Here is a 20,399-nt window from a genome sequence, read left to right on the forward strand (position 1 = left end):
AGGGGGACATGAGTGGGACATGGTTGGGGGCCTGCTGGCAGGTGCCCCACAGTGCTGGGGGGTGGGGGTGCAAGGGGACATGAGTGGGGGCCTGCTGGGGGGTGGGGGTGCAAGGGGACATGAGTGGGGGCCTGCTGGGGGGTGGGGGTGCAGGGGGACATGAGTGGGACATGGTTGGGGGCCTGCTGGCAGGTGCCCCACAGTGCTGGGGGGTGGGGGTGCAGGGGGACATGAGTGGGGGCCTGCTGGGGGGTGGGGGTGCAGGGGGACATGAGTGGGACATGGTTGGGGGCCTGCTGGCAGGTGCCCCACAGTGCTGGGGGGTGGGGGTGCAGGGGGACATGAGTGGGACATGGTTGGGGGCCTGCTGGCAGGTGCCCCACAGTGCTGGGGGGTGGGGGTGCAGGGGGACATGAGTGGGACATGGTTGGGGGCCTGCTGGCAGGTGCCCCACAGTGCTGGGGGGTGGGGGTGCAAGGGGACATGAGTGGGGGCCTGCTGGGGGGTGGGGGTGCAGGGGGACATGAGTGGGGGCCTGCTGGGGGGTGGGGGTGCAAGGGGACATGAGTGGGGGCCTGCTGGCATGTGCCCCACAGTGCTGGGGGGTGGGGGTGCAAGGGGACATGAGTGGGGGCCTGCTGGCAGGTGCCCCACAGTGCTGGGGGGTGGGGGTGCAAGGGGACATGAGTGGGGGCCTGCTGGGGGGTGGGGGTGCAGGGGGACATGAGTGGGACATGGTTGGGGGCCTGCTGGCAGGTGCCCCACAGTGCTGGGGGGTGGGGGTGCAAGGGGACATGAGTGGGGGCCTGCTGGGGGGTGGGGGTGCAGGGGGACATGAGTGGGACATGGTTGGGGTCCTGCTGGCAGGTGCCCCACAGTGCTGGGGGGTGGGGGTGCAGGGGGACATGAGTGGGACATGGTTGGGGGCCAGCTGGCAGGTGCCCCACAGTGCTGGGGGGTGGGGGTGCAAGGGGACATGAGTGGGGGCCTGCTGGGGGGTGGGGGTGCAGGGGGACATGAGTGGGACATGGTTGGGGGCCTGCTGGCAGGTGCCCCACAGTGCTGGGGGGTGGGGGTGCAAGGGGACATGAGTGGGGGCCTGCTGGGGGGTGGGGGTGCAGGGGGACATGAGTGGGACATGGTTGGGGGCCTGCTGGCAGGTGCCCCAAGGTGCTGGGGGGTGGGGGTGCAAGGGGACATGAGTGGGGGCCTGCTGGGGGGTGGGGGTGCAGGGGGACATGAGTGGGACATGGTTGGGGGCCTGCTGGCAGGTGCCCCACAGTGCTGGGGGGTGGGGGTGCAAGGGGACATGAGTGGGGGCCTGCTGGGGGGTGGGGCTGCAGGGGGACATGAGTGGGACATGGTTGGGGGCCTGCTGGCAGGTGCCCCACAGTGCTGGGGGGTGGGGGTGCAAGGGGACATGAGTGGGGGCCTGCTGGGGGGTGGGGGTGCAGGGGGACATGAGTGGGGGCCTGCTGGGGGGTGGGGGTGCAAGGGGACATGAGTGGGGGCCTGCTGGCAGGTGCCCCACAGTGCTGGAGGGTGGGGGTGCAAGGGGACATGAGTGGGGGCCTGCTGGGGGGTGGGGGTGCAGGGGGACATGAGTGGGGGCCTGCTGGGGGGTGGGGGTGCAGGGGGACATGAGTGGGACATGGTTGGGGGCCTGCTGGCAGGTGCCCCACAGTGCTGGGGGGTGGGGGTGCAAGGGGACATGAGTGGGGGCCTGCTGGGGGGTGGGGGTGCAGGGGGACATGAGTGGGGGCCTGCTGGGGGGTGGGGGTGCAAGGGGACATGAGTGGGGGCCTGCTGGCAGGTGCCCCACAGTGCTGGGGGGTGGGGGTGCAAGGGGACATGAGTGGGGGCCTGCTGGGGGGTGGGGGTGCAGGGGGACATGAGTGGGACATGGTTGGGGGCCTGCTGGCAGGTGCCCCACAGTGCTGGGGGGTGGGGGTGCAGGGGGACATGAGTGGGACATGGTTGGGGGCCTGCTGGCAGGTGCCCCACAGTGCTGGGGGGTGGGGGTGCAAGGGGACATGGTTGGGGGCCTGCTGGCAGGTGCCCCACAGTGCTGGGGGGTGGGGGTGCAAGGGGACATGTGGCTTGGCTGGGGGGCATGCCCATGGTGGATGGGCTGCCTGCGGGACATGACCAGGGGTGCAGGGTAGTCCCCTGTGGTGTGGGCTGCCTGCAGAGGTCGTGGAGGGGGTAGAGGGGAGACCTGGGAGGACCCACACTGGCAATTCACCTCTTCAACTTCCCGCACACCCACGTAATACACTGCCCCACTCGCACAGGCCCAATCGCGTGTAGGATTTCTCGCGCACCCCTGTAATACACGTACCCAGGCCAATCGCGTGTAGCATTTCTCGCGCACCCCTGAAATCCACGTACCCAGCCCATTTGCGTGTAGATTTTCTCGCGCACCCCTGTAATACACGTACCCAGGCCAATCGCGTGTAGCATTTCTCGCGCACCCCTGAAATCCACGTACCCAGCCCAATCGCGTGTACATTTTCTCGCGCACCCCTGTAATAGACGTACCCAGGCCAATCGCGTGTAGCATTTCTCGCGCACCCCTGAAATCCACGTACCCAGACCAATCGCGTGTAGATTTTCTCGCGCACCCCTGTAATACACGTACCCAGGCCAATCGCGTGTAGAATTTCTCGCGCACCCCTGAAATCCACGTACCCCGCTCAATCGCGTATTTGACTTCCCGCGCGCCACTTTTTTGATGCGCTGGGACTCTACCGCCTGCCTTCGTGTGGCGGCCGTGTTTCAGCTTGTGCGTGTCTTTGGCTGTGCGTGGCTTTGCCCTATTCGATTCCATGAATACGTGTGGTTCGAGTGCGTGTGGGCGTTCCGTCTGCTTCCCTGCAGTACATCCCCAGTTACGCCCTTATTTTCCCGTGTTGTTCCCCATTCCGCGCGTTACGCCCCATGTCCCGCCCACTTTCTGGTGTGTGCGCTGAGGTTGTGCGCTTTCACTGTGCGCGTCGCGCACGCCTTTCGCGATGTTGCAGTGACTTGTGCGCCATGCATGGGTTTGGCGCACATCCCGCGGTGAACACGCGCAGGGACTTCCATGAATCGCACGCGTGCGCCTGTTTTTTTCTGCTTGCGCATGCTTGCGCATGCTTGCGCGAAGATTTTCGGCGCACGTTTGTTCCATGAATCGGCCCCAAAATGTCACAAACCAAGTGGGTGGGCCAAGATTTCTTATCATACAGCGTACATCTCCGTGGCATTGGAAAAAGTATTCTTTTGTACCACGCATGTTTGCTAAAAGATTTGTAATGATTGACTGTAAAATCTGATCTTTTTCTTCCACTTTTTGTATTAATTCCGTAGCTGATATATTTTGAAAATGGCTGGAGTTGCTAGTTCACTTTCAAAGAGAAGGTGGAATATGTACTCCACGTTTTGCCAGACCCTGGAGTCTTCAAAATAAATTTGTAAAGAGCGATATTCTGATGCTATTTGTGTGGGTCTATCTTCATACTTTCCTCCTCTGCCAGTAGGAAAGAGAAGAGGAAATGCACATGCTTCTTTACTTTTTTCCCATATGCTGATTGGAGATCCTTTGGTTTGTCACATTTAGTATGTTTCCAGTGCATCATCTATGGTGTCTATAGAGTGTAATGGGTGAATTGTATAATGGTCTAAAATATTGGATTCTGTAGCAAGATCTAGAAGTTCAAATTGACCAGTTTCTGATGACTCTTGAATTATTTCAGTGGTTTGCCTCAGGTTTTCTTCAATATTAATTTCTCTGTAGTATTTATTGTTGTCTTTTAGATATTGCAGGGCTTTTCTAACGTTATGGTAGTCCACGAGTTGTTGCCAAATGTTTGTGTCTTTTGTAGGGACACCATTTACTAAGATAATTAAAGAATGATCTATTGGACGTTGCACTCCCAGAGTGTGCACATTTTGTTTGAGATCTAATGACAGATAAACTACTTTGCCACAAATGCCTTTCACTAATTCAGAGGGAGGTATTTTTGCTGTTTTTGGTTGAAGGCGCATTATTGCTTGAAATGGGTGCACTGTTTAAATTATGATGCTCTCATATAAGTTGAGTTGTTGCAGGGGTTTTGGTAATGGGAATAATTCCAAGTTATTTGTGATAGCACGTGAAGGTGTTTGGTTGTTGTCAAGTTTTGCAGTGCAGTAACTGCAAAGTTTTAGGGGGTCAGTCATTTCATATTTGTTTTCTGCTATAAGATAGAGAGCTAATTGGAAACATTTGGAATCTTCATTGTCTTCTATTTTGTATGTCATGTCTATAGTTTTTGTGCTATTTTATAAAAAGTCCTGCAACAACATACACACAACTGGTTTGGTACTTCAGCAGATGTACTTTTAAACTTAAGTATTTCTTTTTTGTGTGTTCGTAATAGAAGGTTGCCATCTGTACAGTTGTTTGTAGTTTGTTGTAAATCAACTGCATTTAGTAAGTGCCTTTCAATTCCAAAATATTTTCTCTGGATATGCTCTATTTCTTCGAGTAGTTGTTTGGCTGTACCTTGTAGAAGATTGTTATTTAAGTTGGTTAGTGCAAAAGCAGGACTTTTGGCATAGTATAGTTTATGGACAAGATTTCTTAAAGTTGCAAGTTGTGTTGATATCATTTTGATATGGTGGAAGGTGCTTTTGCAAATAGGTCCAGAAATGCAGGCTAATGAATGTCCTTGTAGTCCTGTGTATTTGCGAACTGGACAGGGGTCCATATTTTGTAGTAGTTTTGTTTTGAATTTTTCTTTGCCTTTCACATACTGATTGAGGAACTGGCGTAAAGATCTGAAAGATTTTTTGGCAATATTATACATTGACTTACGCGGCCATTTGTAGAATGGATGTTTTGGTTCAGTGGAATGGACAGGTAATACTGAGTTTTCTGGGGATATTTGTGTGAGCAGCGTTTCTTGTTCCATGATGGTATTATTAGGTTTTTCATATCCTCATCCACTGCTATGTATGGTAATTGGGTTTATTTGCTTTTGTTTGTATACTTCTTCATTGAAATATGGTTCTGTGCTTGTGGTCTGACTCCATTCACCTCCACAGTCGTTTGTGAAGTTATCTTTGTTGATATTCCGTTTATTGAGAAGTCTTTTTTGTAGTTTAGTACTTAGTTTTGTTAGTGGTTTCATTCTGTTTAAAACTAAAATAAATAATTTCCTTTTGAGAAGGACTGCACTGTCTATGAAAGCTTCTAGGATTCATTTTCTACAGTAAGTTTTAAGGGTTGTGCGTGATTTCTCTCCTGTTTTTATAAAGTTCTGAAGGACTCTGTGGCGGATTTTCTTTTGTAAAAGAATTGTTTTGTTATGCTTACTTGCCGGTACATCAAGATTTATAGGTGCAGTGTTAGCACTAGTGGTAGCTGCACTCTTGCTAATCACTTTCTGTTTCGTTTTACATTTTGAAAGAGGAGGCAAAGTTGCTATACTGGAAGCTTGTTTTGTTTCGCTTAATGACTGTATTAGCTGTTTTGTTTGAACTTTTTGTACACATTCTGCTAGCGGTGGATGCTTATTTTGGAGAGTTTTAGTTTGATTTCGATTACTTTTGCATTGCTTTCAACAGAGTTGCGTTTTGGTAGACACTCTTTGGGGTCTGTTGGGGAAAAAAAGAAAGTGTGTCTTTGGGATCTTGTGCAGTGTATATGTGCTTTGTGCATGAGTGTCTGAGTATGATAGTAAGGATGTATGTGGAGGTGTGTGATTGTGCAATGGGCTGCTACATCAGGTTGGGAAGGCTATTCTTGTATTTGTGTGTTACTATACTGGTGTTCAGATTGCAATAGAAAGTATGGAGCTGGCGAAGGGAAGCACTAATACTGAATCTAATGTTGCAGGGTTAATACATTTGTTTGTTCTAGAATACTAGAATTGTACCGTGTTTGACAGTTAGAACATTATGGCAGTATTGCACTTACTTATTTGGATGGAAAGAGTAGGTTTCTTCTGGGTTCTCGTCCGTACTCCAGATGCTGCTGCTTTTCAGGAGAGTGGTCTTCACTGCAATTGTGAAAGAAAGAAGTTAGTAAATATGTGTGTTAATAGCACTGTTGTTAATGTAGACATATATTTCTTTATTTTTGCAGTAGTAGTGCTTTCTGATAACTGTGCATAGCTTGTACATGCACTTTTCTTTGCCTATGTGCATTATGTATATTTTATTTAGAATCTATTAGTTGAATGTGCTTTAGAAATTAGTACAATAGTAAGCGGATAGAGCACACTTGCCTTTGTAAGGCGGTGTTATTGGATGTTAGGAGATAGAAGAAATAATTGTATGCTTTTCTTGCTATTTGTACAGGGTAGATGGCAGGAACTGTATGAAAAAGTATGTATTTGGGAAGGTGTGGGAAATAAATCAGATGGATTTGTTCGGGTCAGCAGCTTATTACTCAGTAGGTGATTACTAAGTACTGGGTGATTCTGTGGTGCTTGGAGATGGGAGAGTCTGAAATAAAGTAAGGGTTGCAAGGAAGGACCTGGGGCTTGTGTTGCAGACTGAATGGAAGGGGGGAAATGTTGTATGTCTTGCTTTACAACACTGTACATAGTTGTAGATGATGTGATGGATATGACTGCACCTGTGCATAGTTGAATGATGTTGTGAAATCTAGAATGGAATGGGCAACCAGCTGGAATGAGAGAGCTGTGTAGATTGGAAGAACAGTTGTAGAGGGAGTGGTGTTGTTTCAGTTGGGAGCCTTTCAAATGATATTGGCTATCTGTGTGTATAAATAAAGTTGCATATACTCATCCTGGCTGTGTATAGTTTTTTTGTTTTTTTTAACTAGAAAGACCTTTTTTCCATAATTATACTGTTATTTCTCCTATCTTTTAACATGAAATGACACTTTGTTAGAAGCTGTGCGTTGTGTCTGATTACTAATATACTCATTTGTAAAGGAAGTTGTAATGATAGAATGTATGTGAAATATGCAGAATGTATAGAAAGGAAATTGTATGTACATCTTATGCACTATAATGCATTAAATGCTATCATGGTTGAAATGTGGTTAAATACGTGGCAGTGGTTATCGAAATGATAGAATGAAAGAAGAAAATAACAGTTTGCAAATTGCAGTTAATAATATGGGTTAATCAAAATTTGGAGAGCAGACAACTTTGTAAGTGACACTTGATGATAGCAGATGGGAGAAATGACAGTAAGCTTGTTTTACAGGATACACAGGGTAAGTGGCAGTTACTCTGTTTATATGCATTTATACAAGAGATGCACATGTACCATACATGCCAATCCTGCATGAAAAATATTGTTATTTTTCATGTTCTCCCACCGAAAATACACCTTTGCCCAATGCATTCTTATGTCACAAATGTTGTCTCATGATTTTTCTAAGGAAATGTCCCTCCCAGGTGGGTCGGAATGTTGGCATGTATGATGTACTGTGCAAAAAATATTCATACCTGTACTTTGTGTTCATGCATGTGGATGTGAATGAATCTGCAAGTAGAAATGTTGGAGAGTTTACTAGTGGTTGCTGTAGGTGCTTTGCAGTCACAGCACAATTGCACTCAAAGTGCTCAACAGTACATCTAAAGTGCTGAATTGTGCTGATTTGTGATGATGGAGTTAGATGTAGCAGTCTTGCATGTGATTAGTGGATGGTTGTGTGACTGCTTAACAGTATCCAATGAGGGGATGGTGCAGAGAGTGAAGTGGAAAGGGTAGAAGGGCTGCCCCAGTGTTACTTATGCGCTTTGCTGTCAGCGCAGCTGTTCGCAGAAAGGACATGCCACATCTGGGGCTTGCGAGTATGAAATGGGAGTGTATTTTGAGGCTTAGCCAATCCGGTGTTGAGGTTCTGTTTCATATTGAGAGAGGCTGTGTGTAGTGAAGATGGTGGAGGTGGAGAAAGTCAGTGTGGTGGTGCTTGGAGATATGTTTGTGAATGCTTTGGAGCAGTATGCTAAATCTAGGAATGTGGCTAACCATTTTGACACAAAAGGAGTGTAGGTGGTGTGATGATTGTCAGGATATGGCTAAGTATAATAGTCCACATGTGGTTGTTCTGCACTGTGGTGCTTTGCATTTGGGATATGTCAGTGTCCCTACTTTGTTGCAAGATCTGCAAACCTTGGTTCAGGCAGTAATGAAACTCCTTCAAAATGCCAAGATATTTTTTTCTGGTTTGATTAATGGGCAAATATGGGACAATAGTTCTGTTTTTTGTCCTCTGCAAAATATTGGTAGGTGCTTAATCAACCGAGGCATGTTTGCTTTTATGGCTAGAGCTGTCATGTTCTTTTGCAACAATGACAACATTGACTCTGGTAATGTTGATTACTTTAAGGAAGATGTCATGTTGTTATCTTTTTCGGGAAATGCCATGCTGTTTTGGAACCTATGGGTTGCATTGGAGAAGCAAATGTGAAGATTTTTGGAGGAAAATAAACAAAAAAAACAAAAATAAAATACAAAATGAAAGATCTTTCTGAAGCATCTGCAAAAAAACCAAAAGAAATTATCTTTTCAGAACCAACCTCAAAGGGTAAATTGGGCACAGCATTTACATTTTAATTCCCTGCACTTGGTGCAGTGGAACAAGTGCGTAGGTCAAGTGTGATGGTACTGTCTGGCTGTCCCCCGTTCGTTCGCTGCTACAAGAAACTGTTCAGATATACCTGTCGTGCCTGTCGTGTGATGTGCTGGTGTCAATGTTCCTGATTGGTTGCTGGCGCTGGGTACGATTGAATCTGCCTACCGGTGGCGTCCTTTAGTAAAGGGACTAACAGGCTGTTCCATACTGGTAATAGACTTTTTTTTTCTCTGTTTACTCCAGAAACCTAAACCAGCCTCCTATAAATCACGCGCACCCGCGCAGTGGGGCGCACACAGTGGAACAAGTGTGGTGGTCAAGTGTTGTGGTACTGTTTGACTGTCTAGCGTACTAGCTTACAGCGCAGACAGCACTACGATTATTGACGATCAGTCTCAGTCGCTTTTTTTATTTTGTTTAGCACATGCATCGTAATATTTTACTGTTACTGAAAGATTGTTTTAATTACTTCATACTAACGTACGTGAAAAATGGTGGTTCGAAAATTCACTCTAAAATCTGGTATGCCTCAGGTAGTTGGATTACCATCCTCACCAACCAATGTAAAAGCAACTTGCCCGAAACACCTAACAAATAAATCATTGTTCCAGCTAACAGGTCCGCTGAGTGCTAAACTGCGACGTACCTATTCTCTATCAGCAGATATCCGCTCCTATTATGACATCGATACACAAACAGAAGTGGGCCCTATGGCGGAACAAAGGTGTGCGATGCAACTACGAACATGCTCGCCGTTAGTACAACCAAATTTGGCTGCTCCAAATACATTAACTGAACCAGCTATTCAATTAACGCCCCAAACTACCTCAATTGCAATTGAAACATCGGCTAATGACATAGAAAGGTCCGAAAAACAAATGCCGATATCACGTAATGCTTCTGTTACCATCACGAAAACGCCTGGAAAACAGACAGCTGTACTTAGCGCCGCTTTAAGATCTATACAGCCGGAAAATAGCGGCACCATGAAATCAAATGAAGTAACCGATACTACATTGAAACGGCTCCCCGAATCATGGAACCCATAAGATGCTCTGTAGAAGCACAAATAAAGCTTCGGAAAGCCTACGAAGACTTAACGTTAGTGGGGGAGATTGATAAAGAAGCACTTGACTTTATGGACACGACAAGCAGCTCAGAAATCCCCAAAGCTGATATTTTTTATTTATGTTCTAATTCAAGGGACTTAATACAGCTGCACGAAGATCATACACATAGCCACAAAGAGAAAACAAGTCATTTGGTCACAATTTCTCAAGTTTCACCACGCAATCGAACTCAAGAGGCCGTGTCGCAACAACCAAATTTTTTAGAACAATCATATGCCCAAGTAGTTGAAGAGTCACTATCATTCATAGCACTAACACCTCAGCGAACAAGATTCCAAGAAATCACGCGTGACTCTGATTTCTTCATACAAAAAGCGCAATCCAAGCGCTTCTCATTTCCTCAGGCCCCAGCACTCAATAATACATTGAGCGCAATGAATACTGCATTACTGTCAATAGCCAAATTGTATGAAGTATTAGATAATAAAATAAATCACCAGACAAAATTTCTTGAAAAACTGTTGGAGGCGAGAAGCAGTCTCCAGAACGTAGGAAGTAATACTTCTATGATAAGCAAAGCTGAACAAATGGAACATGACATCCTAATTGAAATTACCAAAAAGAATGAACAAATGTTAAACAATAAGTCTTTGAAGCCCTCAAAGGAGCTAGAAACTCCTCAGCCAGTAATTATAGCATTAGATGTGACCGAGTCTGATTGTCAATTGACTGAAAACCAACAACCATTAAATGAAAATCAACTTACAACAATAGTGCCAGAATCAACCGACGAGAGGAGCTTGTCAAAACCAAAGAACATGTTTGAGTTATTTGGGATGAGTACCGGTGAACAAACACTGAAATCTGACCATCCCCAACCATCTAAAAATAATAGGAGGAGGCCAAAAAAGTTGAACATTAAAATTGACTTTAAAAATGTAAAAGCCGGGGGGCGCTGTTGAGCAGCCAACAAGATGGCCGCCTAGCTACGGAGCTCCGACACCCACAGATCTTCATCGGCGGACAGCGGCAGAATCCGCACACCTCTGACCCTGAGAGCTGCACCAGATAATTCCCCTAGCTGCGGGGCACATATTGGGGAAAACCTGGCGCCTGAGACTCGGCCGCTGCCAAGTTACGATCGACTGTGCCGGCTGGCCCTGTGCGGCCGTTGGGCCCTCTTCCTGGGACATCGGAGAGCGGGGCGCTCTGTCATCCGGGTGCGTCGCCGCCGGGCCGGAGGCTGAGATCTGTGTGGGGGACGCTGGCGCTAGCTCCATCTGGTCCGCCGCCGCAAGGGCCGCGGACCGCGGGCGGGGGCGGCGAGTGCCTCGGAGACGGGTAGCGCACTCCCAGCCATCCGCTGCCTCGCCAGAGCTCCCGTGAGCCCGGCGTCATCTTTGAGGCGGCTGCGGCGGTCTCCCGCCTCCCCCCTCCACCTTGGCATTACCTGCTTCTCCCTGCTTGGCGCAGTGGCGGTCTACAACATCCCACGCCTGGCCCCGGATCTCGAGGAGGGCTTGCCGCCCACTGGCCCTGGCCACTGCGGCGGCAGCTGCACCCCGGCCCTGGTTCCGGTGGAGGTGGCTAGAACCTCTGATTTACAAAAAGCCTCCCCAGTCCTTCCTCACACACTCGCGGGCGGCGAGCAACGCAACAATTCAGGGGTGGTGCAGCTAACGGATCCCCCTCGCACCGTGAGACCCCTGCAATCCACCTGAGTGACATTTACAGCCGGGGAGCTGGAACAGCACGATAAACCACTGCCTGCAACTGGTTAAACAATACAGATCCTTGCCCAGGAGGGCCCCCAACCCACCCCACTCACTGAACTCACCCAAGTGAGCCTCTATACCACCCAAACCCACCCCACTCACTGAACTCACCCAATTGAGCCTCAATACCACCAAACATTGCACTAGCTACTCTGGAGCCCATTGAATCTCCCTCCAGATATATCCGCCTGCTGCGCCTGCGGCAGCCACGGTGCTCCGGCTCATCCCGTCATCATACAGCCCTCCCCCCGGCCAACCCTTCTCCACAATTTCCACACTACTACTGGCCGCCCCTGCGCTAGCTGTGGTCTACGGGCTGGCAATACCTGCAATACCAGGCGATCAAGCTATGCGGCAATACTACTGGCCAGCTCCCACCCCCACTAGTGCACTCCTATACTGAGTTCACCACAATCTGTCCACCTGAAATTGCAATGTCGAACAGAGCACGGGGCGCGAACAGGGTAGGCACCATGGACAAGTTCACCAAGGCTGCGCCCAGGTCAGACCAGGCGTCCTCCCCCACAGCACAAGAAGACGGCGATGCCCTGCCCGATCCACCCCAGGCGGACCTTACTGTAATGATGGAGTTTATGGCCAAAAACTTTGCAGCCTTCCATGAAAAACTAGACGATATCAACGCTAACGTAGCCTCCCTAAGAGCCAAACTAGACCAACATGGTGCAAAAATCACGGAGGCAGAGCAGAGAATAGGAGTCAACGAGGATAATGTTCGCACCTTACAGGGCACCGTCGCAGAGCTCGTCCGGGACATGAAACAGGTCAAGACCAAGTGTGATGACCTCGAATCGAGGTCGCAAAGAAATGACATTCGCATAGTGGGGGTTCCCGAAACTGCTCTAAAAGGGCGCATGGAACTAGCGGTCGAACAACTTCTTAAAAACCTACTGGGCAACCCCGAGTTATCGCCATTCTTCACGGTAGAAAGAGCACATCGTTCACTGGCACCCCGACCCAAACCTTTGCGACTTCCCCAGACCAATAATTGCAAAACTGCTAAGTTACAAAGACAGGGACCACATACTCCGCTTGGCCAGAGAGAAAGGGGAACTAAGGCTGGACTCACAAACAATTAGAATTTTAACTGACTTTTCTGTGTGAGTGCAAATGGAACGCCGCCAATTTGTAGGAGTCAAAAAGATGCTGAGGGAGAGGAAAATAGAATATGCTATGCTCTTCCTGGCTCGCCTAAAATTTACCCATCGTAACAAGATATACTTCTTTACTGTTCCAGATGAGGCAGTTAAATTTATCGAGGCGCACATCCCGCTAGCGGACCATGTGGAGGAACCAAGGAATGACGACTAAAAGACAAGCTCGCAGGACCTGGCTATAGACTTTATCAGCTATCAGCTATGCCTCTTCAAAAAGCTGCCCCCCCCTTGGGGGTGAACTGGTCCCCCCCCCCTCTCGCTATTCTGGGCCTAACCAGCCCTGATGGCTCTATCCGAGGGCATGATATGAAGAGAGGGGTATGCCCCCTATAATATCTGACCTCAATGGCACACTCTGATCCCAAACCCCGTCACCTCACCATCAGTTAGGCACCAGACCACTCCAAAAATAGCGTGGTTCTCGGGGTCCGAGTACATACTTGCCTTGCTTGTAACCCTATGTCTCATCAGCCGTGCAAAATATCTATGATGTACCATCATAACATGTGTTAACAAATGTGGGTCGTTGGCAGCGGTAGCCCCCACTGCAGCTGCAATGCCCTCTGAGGCGAAGTGTTTATGGTTGAGCCCCTGTTGGTCAGTTAGTCTAGCGTTGCCGGACTGGGAATGGCACGCGGTTGGTTGTTTTGGTTGGGGGTATTATCACACTGCTGACTCTTTTCGGGCGGTGAAGGTGGGGGGCGGGAAAGTTGTGGGAAGTTATATGAAAATTGGCAAGAAAGTGATGACTGGGTTCGAAGTGTGGCACAAGAATGCCACAGTTGCACATCTCCTGATAAACAGACGCAGACCCTTTAGCTCTTACAGTTGGGGTGTCCCATAAAATGCTAGCTTGGCTATTAAAATGATGACATGGAACATTCGGGGATTGAAACATTTTACAAAGTCCCGTAGGATCACAGCATGTGCACAAAGACACGGGATTAAGGTACTCCTGCTGCAGGAGACGCACACTCAGAAACTCCTATCATCCAATCTTGCACCGTCCTGGGGCCCCAACAGATTCTATACCCAATTCTCCACTCAATCTAGAGGTATCCTAACACTCATTCACAAATCTGTAAAATTTAAACTCCACGCATCCCATATCGACACGGAGGGCAGGTATGTGATCCTTCACTGTACCCTGGCTAGCCAGGAATGCCTACTCGTGAATTCGTACGGCCCCAACACCGACTCCCCCGAATTTATAGATGCTGTGACCGCCATTATCATGAAATATGTGGAAGTTCCCATTATATGGGGTGGGGAAATGAATCTTATACTTGACAACGACATGGACAGGACAACCTCGACCCGTAGGGTCGTGCCCCGAGCTGCCAGACGGCTCTTTACACAGATGAATTCATTGAACCTATATGATGTGTGGAGAACGCTCCACCCCCTGGACAGAGATTACACTTTCTACTCCACAGTGCATGATAGCTCTTCCCGAATAGACATGTTCTTATTGTCGGGGTGCCAGGTCGGTAGGAAGCTGGATGTCAAGATACTCGCCCGCACGCTTTCTGATCACTCCCCCATGCTGCTGCAGATCCAACTGGATAACACTCTGGCGGCCCGAGCAGCCTGGCGCTTTAAGTTGGAGGCCTTGTCTGACATCGTTTTCAAAGCTGAGATAAAGCCGGATATAACCACTTTTTTCGAACACAACAACACGCACGATACACCCGAGGGGACCCGTTGGGAAGCATTTAAAGTTTACATCAGAGGGATGTGTATCTCGAGGGAGGCTGGGGTGCTTAAAGCTATAAGGCAAGCCCTACACTGCTCCGAAACGAAGCTTAAAATTTTAGAACAACAACATACTTCCGCCCCAACTCCGGCCAACCTTGCAAAAATAAGAACAGAACTAGAACTGTTTGAATCCCATGCCTTAAGCGAGGTGCGTTATTTTGCTCGCCCTGTGGCCGCCCGACGGTACGGCGAGGGCGATAGACCTGGCAGAACCCTGGCCAAACTGGTACGTGTGGAGGGTGGCAGATCCCAGATAGACAGTATTCTAGATGAACGGGGCGAGCAACATTGGTCTGATCAGGCCATAACTGACATCTTTGCTGGCTTCTACGCCAGGCTCTATGGCCCCCAACCAGAACACAACGCTCAAGATCTAGACGACATGTTAGAATGCATCCCTATGACCATCATCTCCCAAAGTACCAGGGAACAGCTTGACATCCCGTTCACCCTGGAAGAGGTAGTCCAGGTGATCTCCGACCTTTAGAAGAATAGGGCTCCGGGTCCCGACAGGCTCACATCTGAGTTCTACCGTGAACACGTCGCCATCTTAGCTCCCATATTGCACGGAGTCTGGACCGAATCCCTTTGATTGGCCTCTCTCCCTCCCTCTTTAAGGGAAGCCCTAATCACTGTTCTCCCCAAACCAGGGAAACCCCAGATGAATGTGGAACCTATAGGCCCCTATCACTTATCAACACAGACATGAAAATGTTTGCCAAAATAATTGCGAATAGATTCCTCCCATTTATGCCCCATATGATCCGCGCAGACCAAAGTGGATTTGTTCCAGGCCGCTCCACTGCTCTTAACATCCGTCGACTATTCAATATATTGTCCAGAATTGACCCAAAGGCGGACGCAGTGGCGGTCACGCTAGATGCCCAAAAGGCATTCAACATGGTTTCATGGAAATACCTATGGGCTGTACTGGAAAAAATGGGCATAGGCCCGAACATGCTCTCCTACATAAAACTGTTATATGCTGACCCAAGGGCCAAGGTGCTGGTTAACTCCATTGTCTCCTCCCCCTGTGTGCTACGCAGAGGCACCCGTCAGGGATAACCGTTATCCCCCATCCTTTTTGCGCTCACCATCGAGCCTATGGCAGATCACGTCAGGGACAGACATACTCGCAAGGGATTCGCCTGCAGGGCACGCCGGAAATTATTTCATTGTACGCCGATTAGTTTAGTTTAGTTTAGTTTATTATTTGTATAGCGCTGCCTCGCCCTGGGGCATCCAGGCGCTTGAATTGATTACAACATAACAATATAATACAGCATGGTCCGTAGGTGGACACCACAGAAAGTTTAGAGCATTATCAAACAGTTACAGGTAATGTACAAGGTATTGCAAACAAGGCAGTATTTTCACGGGTTGCAGGCAGTAGGTGCGATAATAGGGTAGAGATGGGCGTTCTAGGCTTCTTTGGTCAGTAACAAGGTTTTGGCACTGTGTCTGAATCCATGAAAGGACGGTTCAGATCTAAGATCGAGTGGTAGTGCGTTCCAGAGTTTAGTGGCAAGCACATGGAAGCTAGAGCCTCCTGCTTTTTGGAGTTTGTATCTGGGGATATTTAAGAAGTGTGTTTGAGCTGCTCTGGTTGGACGAGATGGGGTGTAGTGAGTGAACTTGTCGGATAGGTATCTGGGCGCTTGGTTAGATAGGCATTTGTGAGTGAGTGAGAGGGTTTTATATTCAATTCTCTGCGTTATAGATAGCCATTGGCATGAGCGTCTGACGTCGGAGATGTGATTATGTTTGGGTATGTTCAGGGCTGCTCGAAGGGCGTTATTTTGGTTAACTTGCAGCTTATTAATGTTTTTCTGGCGGGTGCCCAGGTATAGAGCTTTACAATAATCGACTTTGGAAAGGACTAGCGCTCTAGCTAAGGTGGTGCAGTTGGAGGGTGAGAGGTAAGGTATGCTGGCATTGATGAGCTTACAAATGTAAGCAGTGGCGGATGACGTACTGACGTACTCCTATATGTCAGGGAACCCTCCACACACCTCGATCCGATCATCCGAGACATAACAAAAATAGGCACGTACTCTGGCTTTACCATCAACTATTCTAAATCAGAGATATTCCCCCTCACTGCAGCGACCCAGCAGCCAACATGTGAATTTCCCCTACAGTGGTCCCCGGGGGGCATCAGGTACTTAGGGGTACAAGTTTCACTAACCAAGGCCTCCTTACTGACGGATAATTACGAGTTGACGGCACAGCACATTGAATCCAAAATGCTCAAATGGCGCAACCTCCCTCTGTCTCTGGCAGGCAGACTGTCACTAATCAAAATGATTGTGGTCCCTAAGCTCCTTTACATCTTTGCTAACGTTCCAGTTTGGCCCGGGAAGCAATACTTTAAGAGACTCCACGCCGCGTGTGCCCAATTCCTCTGGCATTCCGGGGAAGTCCGCAAAAAGTGGCTACACATGACCTTCCCTACGAGAAAGGGGGTTTCTCAGCCCCAGATATAACCCTATACTGGATTGCAGCACAGGCCCAACACGCCACGCACCGGTATGCATACCTGAACCCACCTCCACACGACAAATTGGAGGAACTGGCGGGGGACGGGACTAACAGACCCTGTGGCCACTACAATTAGAGCATGGAATATGATCCTGAACCCGGTACAAGAGCTTCACCCATACTATAAATGGCTACCCTTATGACAATTCCCAGGTCTTCCCCCCACACACGATCATCATTTCATCCAACATTGGGAAGCCCTGGGATACCGAGCTCTTACGGACCTGTACCCAGATGGTAAATTCATCACCCCCCAAACATGGAGACCCGGGCACTCTAACTCAGCGCTCGAGCTACTACAATACTTTAGGCTAAGAGCGGCGGTCCGTGCATTGTGGCCGTCGTACCCAGACGAGCCCCCGGACTCACCCGAACTCCAATACATAGCAAACTCCACAGGGGGCAGGGGCATAGTGTCCTCCCTGTATAAAATGCAGCTATCAAAGCGAGAGAACACGTCCCTAAAACCAAGGGAAGCCTGGGCCAGAGAGCTGGAAATAGAAATCACTGATGGTATGTGGAACACCATGTGTGCGCACACACGCAAGGTCTCCCTAAGTGCAAGATTCCGCTGCATACAATATAAACTACTCAACAGACTCTATTACACAACGCTCAGAGTAGCGAACTTCACACGCTCCCCTGCCCACAGGTGCCCGAAATGCAACTCCGAGGAGGCAGATCATATGCACATGTTTTGGTCCTGTACTGCGCTTAGAGCGTTCTGGCTGGAAGTAACAAAAGCGCTCACAGAGATAATTGGGTCCCCAATAGACCCTGACCCGCTGGCCCTGTTATTTGGTATATGGTCCAGAGAAAACGCAAAAAAAATGTCTACATTTCTGAATGTATGCGCTATTGTTGCTAAAAGATGTATCTTGCAGGGTTGGAAACGCCGTTCTCCTCCCACCTTTGAAATGTGGTTGAAGGCCCTCACCTGGGTGCAGACCTGTGAGGAGGAGTATATTGGATCCCTGCCCACGCCATCTCGCCCAAAGAATGTGTGGACAGAGTTCTGCACTTATTTGAACAATAAAGATGAGGTTGAGTGGGGCCCGCTCCCCCGCTGGATCCGCCTGTCAGGTTGCCTTAAAGGCTAGACACCTTGCCTCCTCCTGAGTTGTCAATACCCCCCCCATTCTCGAGCCATCTCAAAATGCATTATGTAATGCCCAGCTGTGCTATTGTGATTCTGTGTATCTCTGTGTAAAATGTGCTATTCCTGTCTTGACCTTTTCTTGCCAATAAACAAAAGTTAAAAAAAAAAATGTAAAAGCCAAAGGGCGTAAATATATAAAAGTTCACTCAAGACTAACGAATAAGATGCCATCACCCGATACATCAATTCCAGTACTCCGAACAACATCAGGATATAAGCCTTTAGACGATCTAGGGGCAATTTCCAGGCAAATGACATCCCCGAATGTTGTGCAATCTATTCAAGTTGAGAATGACATTATAGCCCGTATGGTGAATACGAGTAAGATCATTGAGAATAATCAGGCGAATTCTGATGGTACAACTAGTCCATCCAATGTCGGGGCTCCATTAATTCAAATAACCATTGAAAGTCTTCGAGAAGAAATTAGAGAATCTATTATGGCATACCAATCACAACAGACAGTAGGTATCCCATTAAGTGATCCCTTTCTGAGGCCCTGCATTAAAACTGTTAATTTGACTGAAATAAATAAGCCAAGTGTATATATAAAGTTGCCTGAGCTGACTACTTTGAGGGCGGTTGGCCCGATGATGACTGAACAGAGTGAAGGTTGTTTGATACCCTTGAAACAGATATGTCCAAATACATCACAGGATAAAGTACAAATAATACATACAATTTTAAATACTCAAGAGGAGAATATGGAGTTGTCCTCTCCAGCTATTATGTGCAATCAAGATCTAAGAGAATTAATCAAGTCATCAATCGATTCCTATATAAAAGCCACTCAAATTCAAAATCCAAATTTAACATCTCAACCTAGCACCACATTTCTGAATGTGGGGCCTTTGATTCAAGGACCTAGTATAACAAATAGGCAACAGGTACAACAATCGGACATTAATTCCGGTGCTCCAGCTCATGCACAGCAATTGTTGCAGGCACTTTCAAATACAAATAGATCTGGCTCAGCCAAACAAACGGGCTCTTATTGTCTTAACTTGAAGTGTAGAGAATTGCCATTTCAAAGCTATGTGCTCAATCATACAAGCATTCTTAATATATGCACAGAAATCCCAATCTTAAAGGAATTAACCTCAACAGATCTTGATTTAGTTGAATTTACAAATCATGAAGACTCTTCTGACACTGATATATACGTGAGATCTGGTATAATTTATAATATACTGTGGCAGGCCAGAATGAATCTATTCGATTTGGGCTTTATATTATCACAGATTAATTCTCCATTCAGCGAACAGATTGAAAAATCTCAAGTGAAAATATATCAACCCAGAGGTGCCAAACCAAAGCAAGCCCTAATGCCGATGGTACCGAATTATGGGGTAAGCTCATAAAAGACATTTCTTCAGACTTCAATCAGCATAGTTTCTTGGAACACTAGAGGTCATAATCATTTTAATAAACTCTAGTAAGAGTGATCTTGAAGAATATGCCCTCATTGCACTCCAGGAGACGTGGTTTACGGAGTCTCCCATATGGGACTCTCACATTCTTTTTGACACCATGGCAGTTAAAAAATCAAAGGGCCGACCATCCTACTAGCAATTAAAAAAACATGTGCTTTTATGGGAAAAGAATATTATTCTGCCTCCCCTTACTTTCAAGTTGTAAAACTCAGTAGGGCCGCAGTCAACATCATCATTGTAGATATATACTGGAGAAGGTTGAATTGGACCTCTGATCTATTCTTCACCCATTTTTTATGGCATTTGGACAATATAGATGTGACTAATAGTACTGCAAATGTATTAATAGTAGGTGATTTAAACCTGCATTTGCTCTCGGATACCAATTCATCTCAGACAAGTGATGAGAGTGTTTGGATCCGAATCATGAAAAATAGTGATTACATTATGCTAAACAATGTGTGTAATGGAATTGCCCCCACTTGTATTACTTGGCAAAGAGGCACATCATGTGCTATATTAGACTACATCTGTATAAAAAATGAATTTCTTCCCCAAGTGGAATCAATGGAAATTGTCCCATCCAGTATGAGTGACCATAACAAGTTGATTATGCGTTTTAAATCTCCTGCTGGATGGTGGACCCAGCAGGAGAATGCAAATGTATCCCACATTAGTATAAATAATTATGGCAATCGCCTGAAATGGAATTCTCAAAAGCTTATTCAATATGGAAATAGTCTTAGAAAAATGTTGAATTTTATCTCTACTAATACTCAGAACTGCTATGTTGAAAAATGCAAATATTCAAGCAGACCATCATGCCCAACTTGACCATAAAAATCAAACATCAACATTCATTTGATTTTAACATTCTACAAGCCAAAGCCAACCTAAGGCGGGC

The sequence above is a fragment of the Ambystoma mexicanum genome, chromosome 6q, assembly GCF_040938575.1.
Source record: "Ambystoma mexicanum isolate Mex_15411 chromosome 6q, UKY_AmexF1_1, whole genome shotgun sequence".
NCBI lineage: Eukaryota > Metazoa > Chordata > Amphibia > Caudata > Ambystomatidae > Ambystoma > Ambystoma mexicanum.